A 12,324-nucleotide genomic window follows, 5' to 3' on the forward strand; every position below is an offset into this window, starting at 1 on the left:
ATCAAGAGAAAAATGTTGGAATTTCCTAGGGAATCAAGTAACTTGCTTGTTCATTCAGTTGTCCCTTGTCTGCTGAGAGTCAGTACGAACCTCACAATGTCTGGGGTTTTATACTGCCTCCTATTATCCGTCTTAGAAATGCTTGCTTGATTTTTTCCGGCCTAAGTACTTAGATTTTGAAGCTCACATTTACCCAGAGTATACTTAGCTTTTAACCTCTCCCAGAATTGGCCTCCTTGTCCCAATAATCATCCCCAGTAAAAATCAGTTCAACTCACTGAATGATTACTGGGTGTCATCAATAAGCCAGGGACCACAGTTGGTTTTAAAAAAGGAAAGAAACAAAAAAAGAAGCATAAGCATGGCCCCTGCTCTCTAGAACTTCCGGTCTCATCAGAGAAACAACACTTACATATTAAAAGTCCAATAACGATGCAGACGTGAGTGTGCCAAGATGGCTGCTGCAACTGGTCATGCACACAGCCTGGGGCCTGGCAGGGACCCCGCTGGCTGGGGACAGGACAGCGGTGACAAGGGTCCATCCACATTCCCTGATAGAGACCGAGCATGATTCCACCTGTGTGTTTCTGGAAAAGGATTTATGTCTGTTATCTGCTGAGATGTTTGACTTTCTTGAGGACAGAAGGCCCCCCCTTGGCAGAATCCTTGAGTGAGGTGAGGACAGAAACGGCAATGAGTCAGGCGTGAGTCACCAGGACTCTCGCTCAGCCCCGGAGAGGAAGAGGTGACTGAGTCCCGCCTAGGCATGGTTTCAGCAGTGCCCCAGCACGGCGTGCTGGAAATGCCCTTGCTCCTGCTCTTTCTGGCAAAGTGAAAAGTACATTTTTGCCTATGTCCCCCCAAAAACTGGTACCTTCTTCTCAGTCGTGGCAGCTGAGGTGAGAAAATGCTCCTCCTCCCCCCAGCCCTGGCCTGGTATCTTTAGAAGTACACCCACCGGCCTGGTAGGAGGCAGGTTTTTCACAAACTTTTGTGAAGGCTTTGTTTTTCCCAAAGAAGAAATAGCTAGAGGCTGTGTTTCTCAACAGCTGCTGCGAAACCCGTTAGGTAGGCTCAGAGCTGGCACCGCAGGGAAAACCTTTCCCGGGGCCCAGCCTGTAGCGCTCCAGAGAAGGCTGTATGTCCTCCATGAGAGGGTGCACAACCCCAGGACCTTTTTGTAATGCACTTACCCAGAGTGCGACTATGGGAACAACAGACTCACTTTTGGGAAGGGGACCCAAGTGATGGTCACACCAAGTAAGTGAGCTGGGGCCCTCCTGTACGAATGACCCTCTTCGAGCCACCCCCAATCACTGTGCCTACCCCAGGGCTGGACAACTTCTTCTGGCGGGCGGGGGGCGGGGGCGGGAAGACACATGATGTCATTCATCAATGCCACACCTAAGATTCTTAGACAGTCACTGTCCCAAAGCTTTGCCTGTCCCTTGTTTCTTTGGCCCTCCGCTTCTCTCAGCATCTCCACTGACCATGCTCCCAGCCTCAGAGAAAGTCTGCCCTGCTCTTGCCTGAGGCTGTATTTCAAATTGAACAAAGACCCACTGACAATGAGAGCTGGAAGTGCCCTTGGGGACATCTTGCCCTTGTTGTAGGGGAATCCAGAGGCCCAGGGTCCAAGCGTCTGTCCCGGGCCACGCTGGACAGGCAGTGCAGGGGAGGGGCAAGGCCCCAGCCCCTCACTCCTACCCCTGAGCTCAGCAGAGCCGCACAGCTCTTTGCTAACACGGTCCTCAAGCCCAGAGTGCGGGAAGCCGAGGACGGGCAGCACACGCCAGCCAGGAGCTGAGGGCCGAGCTCCCGCCTCAGTTCAGGACCTTGGCCCAAGCCATGCCTTCTGGGAGCTTAGTTTTCACATCTCTGAAGTAGGGAGCATGGTCCCTGGTTCTCCCATCTTTCAAAGATTGTATGGAAATTCTTATGTGTGTTTTTTTTTCTCTGTCCTCTGTTTTCATAAAAGCCAGGCCCCACTGAATCAAGGTCATTAGAAATAAAGGAATCAGGGGCTCCTGGCTGGCTCAGTCTGTAGAGCATGCAATTCTTACTCCGAGGGTCATGAGTTCAAACCCCACATTGCACATAGAGAAGAAAGAAAGAAGAAAGAAAGAAAAAGGAAGGAAGGAAGGAAGGAAGGAAGGAGAGAAAAGAAAAAAGAAAAGAAAAGAAAAGAAAAGGGAATTGAGCCTTGGATGCTTTGGCTTACTTCCAGGTGGTGAAGAGGGAAGGAGAAAAGCCCCAGTCCCTGGAAGGGCCTGGATCCTGCTTGGAGTCTGTCCTAGAACCAGGCAAATGCAGGGACCAAACCCCTGGGCATCGCACAGGAAGAAGCCTAGGAACAGGTAGCTCTGAAGAGCTAAGGAAGGGGGAAGACAGAACAGGAGCATTTCAGGAAAAGGAGGTAGACAGGCTTCAGCGCGACAAAGCATCAAACCCCCTGGCCCTCCAGCCTCGGAGCCTTTCCGAAGCCCCTTGTATCTGACAAAAGAGGGATGGGATCAGACCGTTCGTGCTGGCAAAGCAGCCAGGGTGGTGGTGGTCCTGAGAAGTCGCTCCCCCCTTCTCTGCTGACAGGAGTGGGGGTGTTCTCCTGGATAAAGGAGGGTGAGGCATTCTCCAGCCCCCACCACCGACTCCCGTCCCCCACCCCTCTCCTTGGCTCCAACACTGGGGGGGTGCACCCATGGGAGATTTCCTGCAACTCTCAGAGCTTCCACCAGTGGGTTTTCCCCGGACTGTTGCCCCAACACCACTGGGGCAGTCGGTAGAGGGTGGTCCCATAAAACAGGTTTTATCAAAGGGTTTCCTCACTGTGTGTATCAGGAGGAAACTACAGACCTACATTTGGAAGAGGGACCAGGCTTGTTGTTCACCCCCGTGAGTATTATAGAAATTATCATTCCGATAAGGGAAGTTTTGTAGACAGGAATAGATTATGGAAGGACACGGTAATAATGAGAGCTTGTGATGCTGTCTGCTCCGTCGTTAAGAATCCTTGGTTGTCCGGGAGTAAGTGATCAGGGTGTTGGGTCTAATGAAATGGTTGAGGCTCTGCTGAATAAGGGTTTTGCCCGGTGCTTTCAGAAGACAGATCCTCAAGTTTTGAGAAAAAAAACAATTCACTCTTGGTTCAGTTTTGGAAGCTGAACTTTCTCCTTGGCAGCGAAGGGGTCTACCCTGCCCTTCACCCCAATGGCTGAGACTCTCTCTCACACCTCCCCCTGGATCCATGAAATACCTATGCCCCCAGCCAGGGTGGGGGCACCCAGGGGTGCTGGAGGGGGGTATGGGGGAGGGATGGGTCTCCTCGAGCTGCAAGAAGCCTCATGTCTTGCCCTTAGTGTAAAGCGTTGTTGAATCATTACGTCATTAGCTACTATTGACTGAAGCCTGACATGTACCAGTGACTACTCTCTGTCCTTCACGAAGTTCTCATTCAATGTTCACTTCCATCCTGCTGTTAGGTAGCTGGCATCAGGCCCACTTTACAGAGAAGGAAACAGAGGCTTCCCGTAAGTAATGTGCCCAAGATCGCACAGCTAGGAATGAGAGAGTTAGAGTGGAGCTTGACTCTTCTATTTGACTACTGTCTTCTTGTTATCCACGCCACTCTCTGCCAGCGCCACCCCTCCCACTCTGAGAAGGAAGACCCCAGACCTCGGAGGCCACTATTTGGTCTTCAGTGTGTCCATCCTGAGCCTTCTTGCCGTGGTGATCATGGCAGCCCTGATGCCAGGGCTCGGCACTTCTGAAGAGATCAGTAAAGTCATTGAATTGGGTTGGCAGGATGCAGGGATGGCGGGGAGGGAAGTAGAAACCTAGCGCTCTTTTTTGGGAATGAAGTGACACGGAAAGAGAAATTGATCCTCAAAACCATGGAACAGACTGTTTAATCTTTTCGAGGTTTTATGTATTTATTTATTTAGAGAAAGAGAGGGGAGAGAGAGAGAGTGAGTGGGCATGGGGGGAGGGGCAGAGGGAGAAGGAGAACCCCAAGCAGACTCCACGCTCAGCGGGGCTCGATCCCACCACCCTGAGATCCTGACCTGAGCTAAAATCAAGAGGCGGACTCTCAGCTGAGTGAGCCACCCAGGCACCCCTGAAACAGGCTGTTTAAAAGCTCCGATTCCAAGAGGGAATGCTGGAAGCCTGTGAGGGGAGCGGACAGCCACCCGGTGGCAGAGGGCACGTATTTGTACCAGACCCTACCACGGCGTGGACCGGTGGCAGAGCGCTCACTTTGGGGAGTGGAACAAGACTCCAAGCGCATCCACGTAAGTGCCCGCCCCGAGACTCTAGCCAAGACGGAAAGTCCCTACTCTGCTTTCTTGGATGACGAGTCTGCACTTCCTGAGCCCATTTCTCATGTTTCTTCATGAGGCTTGAATGTTTTGAAATTTTAATTTTCAGCCACTGGCTCAATAGCGGTTTCTTTTCTAATGCTAGAAATTGCCCATGGGGATTGGCTTTTCATCATTACTGAGACAGACTCTTTTGCTGTTTCTAGATTCTTTTGAGACAAAAGATCTTTATCAGAAAACAAACTATGACTGATTATGCCAAAAAATATATTTTTGTTATCATCAAGTTTTCATGAAAGGTGGGAAATTAAACTTCCCAAAGACACTGGCCATTGGACACACTCTCACAAAACTCCGTCTCTAACTGCGAGGTAGAGGAGGGGCTTAAAGCCTAAATCATGCAATAAAAACAATAAAAACCTTAGAAAATAGAACCATACAGAATTTAAAAGAGAAATGAACTAGTCCTGGTCAAAGGGAGCAGGACTGCATCAAACATGAATTAAAATATTTAGAAGTCTTTTCTATTCAACAAATATTTACTAAGCAACTATTACACTCTAAGCACTATGCTAGATGGGAGAGAAGGAGGAAAGATGGCGGAGTCTCTGCCGTCCAGAATCTCCCAGCCGGTAAACACGTGTGTAAGCAGACAATTCGGACGGGGTCACCAGCATGTCGTAGAGGAGATCCATACAGGTTGCAATGCGAACAGAGAGGAAGGCATGGCCAGCCTCCTGTCTTAGCTGCCTAGTACTTCCAAGCATCCTGCACTGCACCGTAAGCTCGGTGAGGCCAGGACCCTCTCTCCTTCATCCTTACACCTCCACAGCCCAGCCCCAGGCCTGGCACAGAAGTGTCACCAAACAGGATTGTTGAAAACATGCCTTCTGGCTAGGGGAGTCAGGAAGGCCTGAGTGCAGGAGAAGTAACTGTTCAAAACATGTTCCTTTAGACAGTGGCCAGTATTCCCCAATAGAAAGCGTTGTCAAAGACTTGGAAACGGGAGATTAGAGAATCCATCCAACTGCACCTGGTGAGAGAAAGCCCTTCTCTCTGGGGAAAACTTCCTCCGTCTTTACTTGTTCATTTGGGTGCGTTAGCAAAGCCTCTTCCCTCCCATGCGTCTGTTCAGGCTGCATTTGGAAAGCCTGGAACCCACCATATTTCTCAGGAACCAGATTTCAGACGCATGTAAAAACTATAATGCCTGTGATACGGAAGAAGCACAAATGGGTTTTAACAGGAAAAAGGAAAACATCTGCTGATAAATATAGGAAGTCTATGTCTCCACTTGAGAGACCACCCAGGAAACTTTTCTCGTTAGGACCAGAATCTTCTTTGAAGTACAGAGCTCCAAGGAGTGGAGGAAGGTGGGTGGAAGGAAGACTGAGAAATTCACATTTGGAAAAGGTTTTAAAGTTGCCATTGTTTGTAGAAGGTAAACCTTGCAAAGTGTTGAAGCGTTGTGGTTCCTGCATGTTGATTTCATCTGTACCCAGCCTCCAGCTATTTCTGGTAGTGGCAGGAGAATTCACTCTACAGCTGACTACATGTTCAGCAATTCCCCGAATAGAATGAAGCTGTTTTGTGATAATTAGAAAGAAATAATCAGAATCAATGCGACCCCTAATCGTGTCCACAGGAGTAGGCAAGAGAACAGATTCGGAACCCAGAAAACTGAAGGATTAAAATTAGGCTAAAATTTGGATGGAGTTTTAAATTCTTGGAACTAGAAAAGGGACTTCTAAGGAATATATTTACATTTATATATAAACCCACACACATTCCACAGATCTTAATAGTGTTTTAAGAAAAAAAGATTACTAGATCAAATAAGTTTGAGAAGCTCTGGATTTCTTTACTGCGGGACTTCTCAGAGCCTTTAAAATTAGCTAATATGCCTTGTCAGTATACAGTATAACAGCACTTTCCAAACTAATTTGAGCTTAGATTCCTTTTTGTAGAAAAATTTAGGACTAGAGTTCTGTGAAACTCTCACCAAGAAGTACTGGTCTAAACCACTCTCAAACTTCGGAGATTTTTTTTTCCCCGTATGGATGTCAACCCTAAAATCTTGGAGACCTCTGGAGAAAAAGATTCTGGGACCCTGTATATAACTCACTCCTGATTCTCACAACCATCAGAGTGAAGCAGTCCTCACTGTGCCTTTTATGTGACTATCTCATGGCAATGTTAGCCTCTCTCTTTCTCTGCCCTCAAGGAATAGCAGAACCACTTTCTAAAAGAGCCTTGTATGGGCCTGCATTCCAGCATTTCGTCCTCCCCTAGACCTGCCATCTGTTGCCAGGGCTCTGAATTCCCCCATCGAGATTCATTTCCCAATCAATTCCTGGCTCTTCTTCAGACTCTTCCAATTTTCCTCCTTCACTTTCAGTCTGGAACCCAGAAAGGGTGTCTGCTCTCCAGGAAGGCCAGACCAGCCCAAGGCTGGCTGTGAAGGAAAGGTCTGTGGGCTTATTCCACTGAAAGCTGAGGAACTGGGACTCGGTGGGCCAGATCTTTCTCCTGTGTGAGAGAAACTGATTTGGAGGAGTCTAGCACAGGGACAGGAGATGTCGCTGCCCCCAGAAGGCTCACCCCACCCGAGTTCGAGTTCTTGTAAAGCACCTCGCTGTGGTGTGTTGTCTGGTAGCTACGGTCAGCTGACCTTTGGAGCCGGGACCAGGCTGGCTGTGCACCCGCGTGAGTATGACCACGAACGTGTCCAGGGCAAAAGTACCTGTCGGCTTGTCTATGAGAAAACAGGCGGTGATGTATGGCAAACCCGAGGGAATATTAAACACTTGTTTTCCATTTCCTACGAGCTCTCTCGGTGACTTAAAATGTTCCCATTTCTCATATTAAAGACAGAAGTGCCAAGGGCCAATTGAGTAAATGAAAGCCTGAGCAGAATAATTTACGGAAACATAAAAAGAGTTCCAGGTACTCAGTGCTCTCAAGCGAAGCCGATAATATCAGCACCAGATAATCTGAACATTCAGGAAATTAGCGACGTGCCCTTGGGGGAAAGGAATGACTTAAAGGCAAACCCAAATTCTCTCTTATTGCCTGTTGCCTCAGGTAGCAGCGGCACTCCTTGTTTCGGCTAATGACACAGTATGGGGACACCTGCTCCCAGAATCTTCCTTTCTGGAGTTTAGTAGAGTTTTGAACCTCTCCCAGGGTAAAAATGACCCCGACCCCTATCTGAATGGCAATTATATGATGTGACGTATCAAGGCACAGAGGCAGGAGGGTATGGGGTTCATAGCAAACTTGAGAGGCTGGCAGATCTGGGGAAAATTCTGGCTCTACTGTCTCTAACTAAGAAAGTCTCTACTTCCTCAATAGCAAAATGCCAAGAACCACATCATAACACTATAAGACAATGCCCAGCAGATAGGCAAGTCATTAATAAATGGTAGCCTTTCTAATAATAATTTCATTATCATTATTATTGTCCCCATCTTCATCAAGGCCTTGCTATAAAAGGTTTACATTATCGTAAAGGGGAAGGGGAAGAGCTTCCCTGGGAAATAGAACATCTAAGAAACGAAGACCCCGGGAGACTTTTAGGATGGTGCTTTCAGAGCCTGGTGGGTTCCAGTAGATTAAGGTCAAGAAGGATATTACAAAGGCCTTAGCTGCGGTGGGGATACAGCAGAGTACTGTGCTAATCTTTGGAGCAGGGACCAGACTGAGTGTCCAGGCAAGTAAGTAAAGTGGGGCGAGGGGCGACATTGGCAATTAAGTCTACTCCATCCAGGATGCTAAATTGAGCCCAGGTATTTTCTTCTGTAGGATCCCAAATGGTTCTTTCCACCCATCCCCAGAAAATTCTCCATCCAGCACTCAGAGCTCGGGAAACATCTTTAGACTGAGACTTTAGGAATCATGCAGCAAGGGATAAGCACGTCGTCCTGGCACCTCCACGAGAAGATCCAAGCTCCTGTTGCCCTGAACAGGGGTTGTGCTCTACGGAATTCTTGGTTTATTGAAATCACAGCCTCTAACCCAGGCTACTACCGCAGGCTAGGGCAGGAGGGAAATGGATGAACAACCATATTCTCAACACAAAAGAGCAGAAGACCTAACTCTAGAAAGCGTGATTCTCTGGTCCCCTGGAGGAGACCAGTACTTCTCCTACTGGAGCAGGAGGGAGATTTAGTGAGTTTAGTGAGTTTCTGCAATGGTGTCACTTGCAGTGTGAATACTGGAGGAACTGTGGGCAAACTCACATTTGGAACAGGAACCCAAGTGTCTGTAATAGCTGGTGAGTCATCCCAGGTGGCACCATTTGCAATCCCATGGGCCAGGGAGTGTCTCTATTCCTTTCCTTGGGGATATCAGTCTTCGTATGGTGAGGCTAACTGTGGGTGTTACAATGAATTGTCTTACAGAGGCCTCTGTGAAAGGAAAACGCATCACTATCAATTTTGAAAATCTGTGTTTCTCTAGGTCAGACACATTAAAATTTGACTTTAATTGTTCAATGGATATTTTCTAATGCCTTCTATGTGGCCATCACTCTAAAAAATGTTAGGCTGCAAAGAAGTCTAAGATAGATGACTGACCTATTCCCAAATTGGATAAAAACTAGCTAAAGGGACATAACTATTGCAAATTTAGCAAGCTGGAAACTATTTTAGTATTATAAATTGATGACATCAATAGGCACAATAGAGATTCAGAGGAATAAGTTTGCGGCCTAGACAGATATGGTTTTATGCAGTAGAAAGGGTACACTGGGCCTGAAGGATAGGTAAGATCTCTATGGGCAAAGATTGGAGAGAAGGGGACTTTCAGGCATAAGGAACAATAAGAAAGAAGGAATGATCTTGGGTGTGAACCAGGCATGTGCATTTTGGCCTAAGTAAACACATCTGATAATAAATTGGATGCAGGGAAAAGCAAATAAAATGTTTTTTTAGACATTAGAGAAAAGGAATTCTAGAGCCTTCAAGAGAATACAATTAGGGCCAAGGCCAGCCACTGGGAAACCAGGGATCCAATTTAGAAATGTAGACCCGATGTGAACGTGAGAGGGGGCCAGCTCCTTCCGTGGACGCCCCATGTCCTAGGGACCTCCCCTCTCCTTCTTCGGTGGGCTCTACGAGGTAGGTTGCCCCATCTCTCAGAGGGGGAGAAAACTAAGGGTTTCTGTAGTGGAGATTTCAGGGGTGGCATGAAGGTGTTGCCTCTCAGTTGAAATTTGGCAAGGGAACCAGAGTTTCCGTAACTCCTGGTAAGTCCGCCCAGGCTCACTGCTTCCGATGTTCACCAGAGGCTCAGTGGGACCCAGAGTCATGGTTGCTAAGTGGGAGCACTTCTGGGTTCTTAGTACCTAACTACAAAGCACAGATTTCATGGGAAGGAAGCCTTCAATCACTGTTGTGCCCCGACGCACGCGGAGCACTAGAGCATTTGGACATGTGCCTCTGTGGTCAGCTTTGAATTAAAATGAGGGGTTAGGATCTAGCACAGCTGAACTTCCGCATTGAAAACTTGATCCAGTCTTGCTGAGGCCAACTTCTGAGATGTCATCCGGGGTGGGATGTGTGCTGCTAGCGTGGAATAGAATGCCTCTCCTCCCAGGGTCTGGCAGACGGACCCCTCAAGGCCTCCAAATTCAAAGTGGCTCGTTTCTTGTCGTCAGACAAAAAGAGAAGGTTACACTAGAGGTACATGGAAGTGGAAGTAAAAGGGGCTACAAAAAAAAAAAATCAAGTTTAAGGATAAGTACCCAGCTTGTTTTACCAAGAAGTTCTGATAAGCAGGAATTCTGCAAATCTGATGGTTATTAGGCCATTTGTTTATCCAGCAGTTGTTTCTTGAGTGCCTCCTATATGCAGACACTAGAGATACGGCAGTAAACCAGAGAGGGCCTCTGCTGTCATGGAACTTGCGCTCCAGCATGCCAACACGAAGACTTCTCAGGGCCAGGTCTCCTCGTCTAGGGCACATAAAGGACTTGAGAGAAAAAATTCAAGCTCTCCAGATCATGGCAGCCCCTGAATGTCATGCCAGGAAATTTGAGCGTTATTCTAGGGGCACTAAGGGAGTCCCCAAATTATTCTGAATGAAAACTGATGCAATCAGCTCTAGGTTTTAGACAAGTACTTTGGAGGATGAGCTCGAAAAAGAGAATGGGGGGATAGATGGGGCGGGGAGAGCAGGGGAGCAAGAGAGAAAATCAGAGGTAAGGAGGCTGGACAGGAGAAACAACAGCAAAAATGCAGCTAGGGAAGCCCCAAACGAATGAAGTCTTGATAAAAACAAGACTTGAGAGCAGCGAGAATCACCTCGAGTCTTCTGACTTCATTGATCTCTATTTCATGTTGATCTCTCGCTAGTGAAGTTGAAGCAAAAATTGGCCTGTCCCCGATGGGATCGCCCTCCCCACACACAGACTTAAAGATGGCTTTTAAGGCCCACAATCAGCCCTCAGTACATTTCCTCAAAAATCTCATGTTCTGTGGCATAGCTCTCTCCAGACCGATGCTGTCCAAGAGAACTTTCCGGGACAATGGAAGTGTGTTATCAAGTGTGTTATCTCCAGTGGAGATACCAATATCTCCATTGGACCTGCACTGTCCAATATGGCAGGTACGACGCTCTTAAAATGAAGTTTTAATTTTTAATTGAATTTTAATTTGCTTTCCTTGGGGTTCGTTTTAACTTAAATAGCCACATGTAGCTGAAGACTATCACATTGGACAGTGTGGTCTAGATCTTCTCCAGCCTGACACTAACTGGCTCGAGGACTTGAGTGAGTGTTTAACCAGGACTCAGAGTTGGCCATCGGGCCCCCACCGCAACCCCTTCTCCCCCCCAAGCCCAAACTGCGCTGGTGGCACCTTACCCTCTGCCTTCTCCTCAAGGCCGCATTCTCTCAGCACCTCCATACCCTTCCACATCCCCCTTCCCAGTCCCACTGGTGACTCCCACTGAGGACTAACAAACCCGTTGGAGTATGTTGATGGCACATAATGGCTTCCCGCCTCTCCCCTCCCTATAAAAGATGTATGCCCTAGGGTCTTAACCCACAGTGATGTCAGACCCTCCCCTCCCCCAGAAACGGGGACATTGGAGAGGAACAGGCAGAATCCCTCAGGGCCAGAGCTTTGGATGTCCCTCACATGGGACCATGGACCCACCCCTGTTCTGCTGCTCCAGGGACAGCCCCACACCCTTGACTTGACACCCTTGGCATGCCTTGACTCAGCAACCCAAGGCCATGCCAAAGGCGGATGTCCCTAGTTTCAGGTCCAGCTGGAAGTCCGCATTGCCGAGGCCACCCTGGCTGGCCTCACAAGTGGGGTGTACCCCTGGTCTGAAAAACCTTGCATGCAGGGTGGGGAGCTGTGGGAGCAGAGAACCACAGGGGCAGGAAACTCTAGTCCCAACCCTGCTGTAAACTCTCTGGGTGGCCCCAATGTGTTAACCCTCCCAGCAACCCTCTGTTTCCTCTTCTAAAGGCAGGAGGTCTGAAAGAATAAACAATGAGAGTTACATTAAAAACGCAAAATCCTACAGAAATACTGAAGAATGATTCTCACCACTAAGGAGAAGCCTCCAGCAGCCCCTGCTTCCTGGGGCTGAAGAGTAGAAACGGACTGTGTAACACTTGGTAGCACATTATCATGGCGATATCCTGGTATCCTCAAGAGCTCTCACTTATTCCGTACTTTATAGTTTGTTACACATCATTTTATAGAGAGAAACTCCCCCTTTGATTTTCAGAATAGCCTGGTTACGAAGGCGGAGGCGGCAATATCTCCATTTTACAGATGAAACTCCCGACCCTTCGGGGGCTGAGGTGACTTGCTCAAGGCCTTGTATCTAATGAGTGGTAAAACCAGGACCGGGATGCAGGTGTTCTGACTTATCATCTAGAACTTTTATCAATGAGAAATCTCCTGGTGATATGACTGGTCTTCCAACTTAGTGCCAGCCGATAAGAAACCTCCAATTCCTGTCAATACCCAGCCTAATTGGGGGGGGC

General features: G+C 48.1%; 1 protein-coding gene across 1 annotated transcript in view; it reads left to right on the forward strand.

Annotated features, from left to right (window-relative positions):
- LOC125282282 (T cell receptor alpha chain MC.7.G5-like) overlaps positions 1-12,324 on the forward strand; it is a 263,076-nt gene that overhangs the window by 246,413 nt on the left and 4,339 nt on the right. The gene's annotated exons all lie outside the window — the stretch shown is intronic.

The sequence above is a fragment of the Ursus arctos genome, unplaced genomic scaffold (assembly GCF_023065955.2).
Source record: "Ursus arctos isolate Adak ecotype North America unplaced genomic scaffold, UrsArc2.0 scaffold_37, whole genome shotgun sequence".
Lineage (NCBI taxonomy): Eukaryota > Metazoa > Chordata > Mammalia > Carnivora > Ursidae > Ursus > Ursus arctos.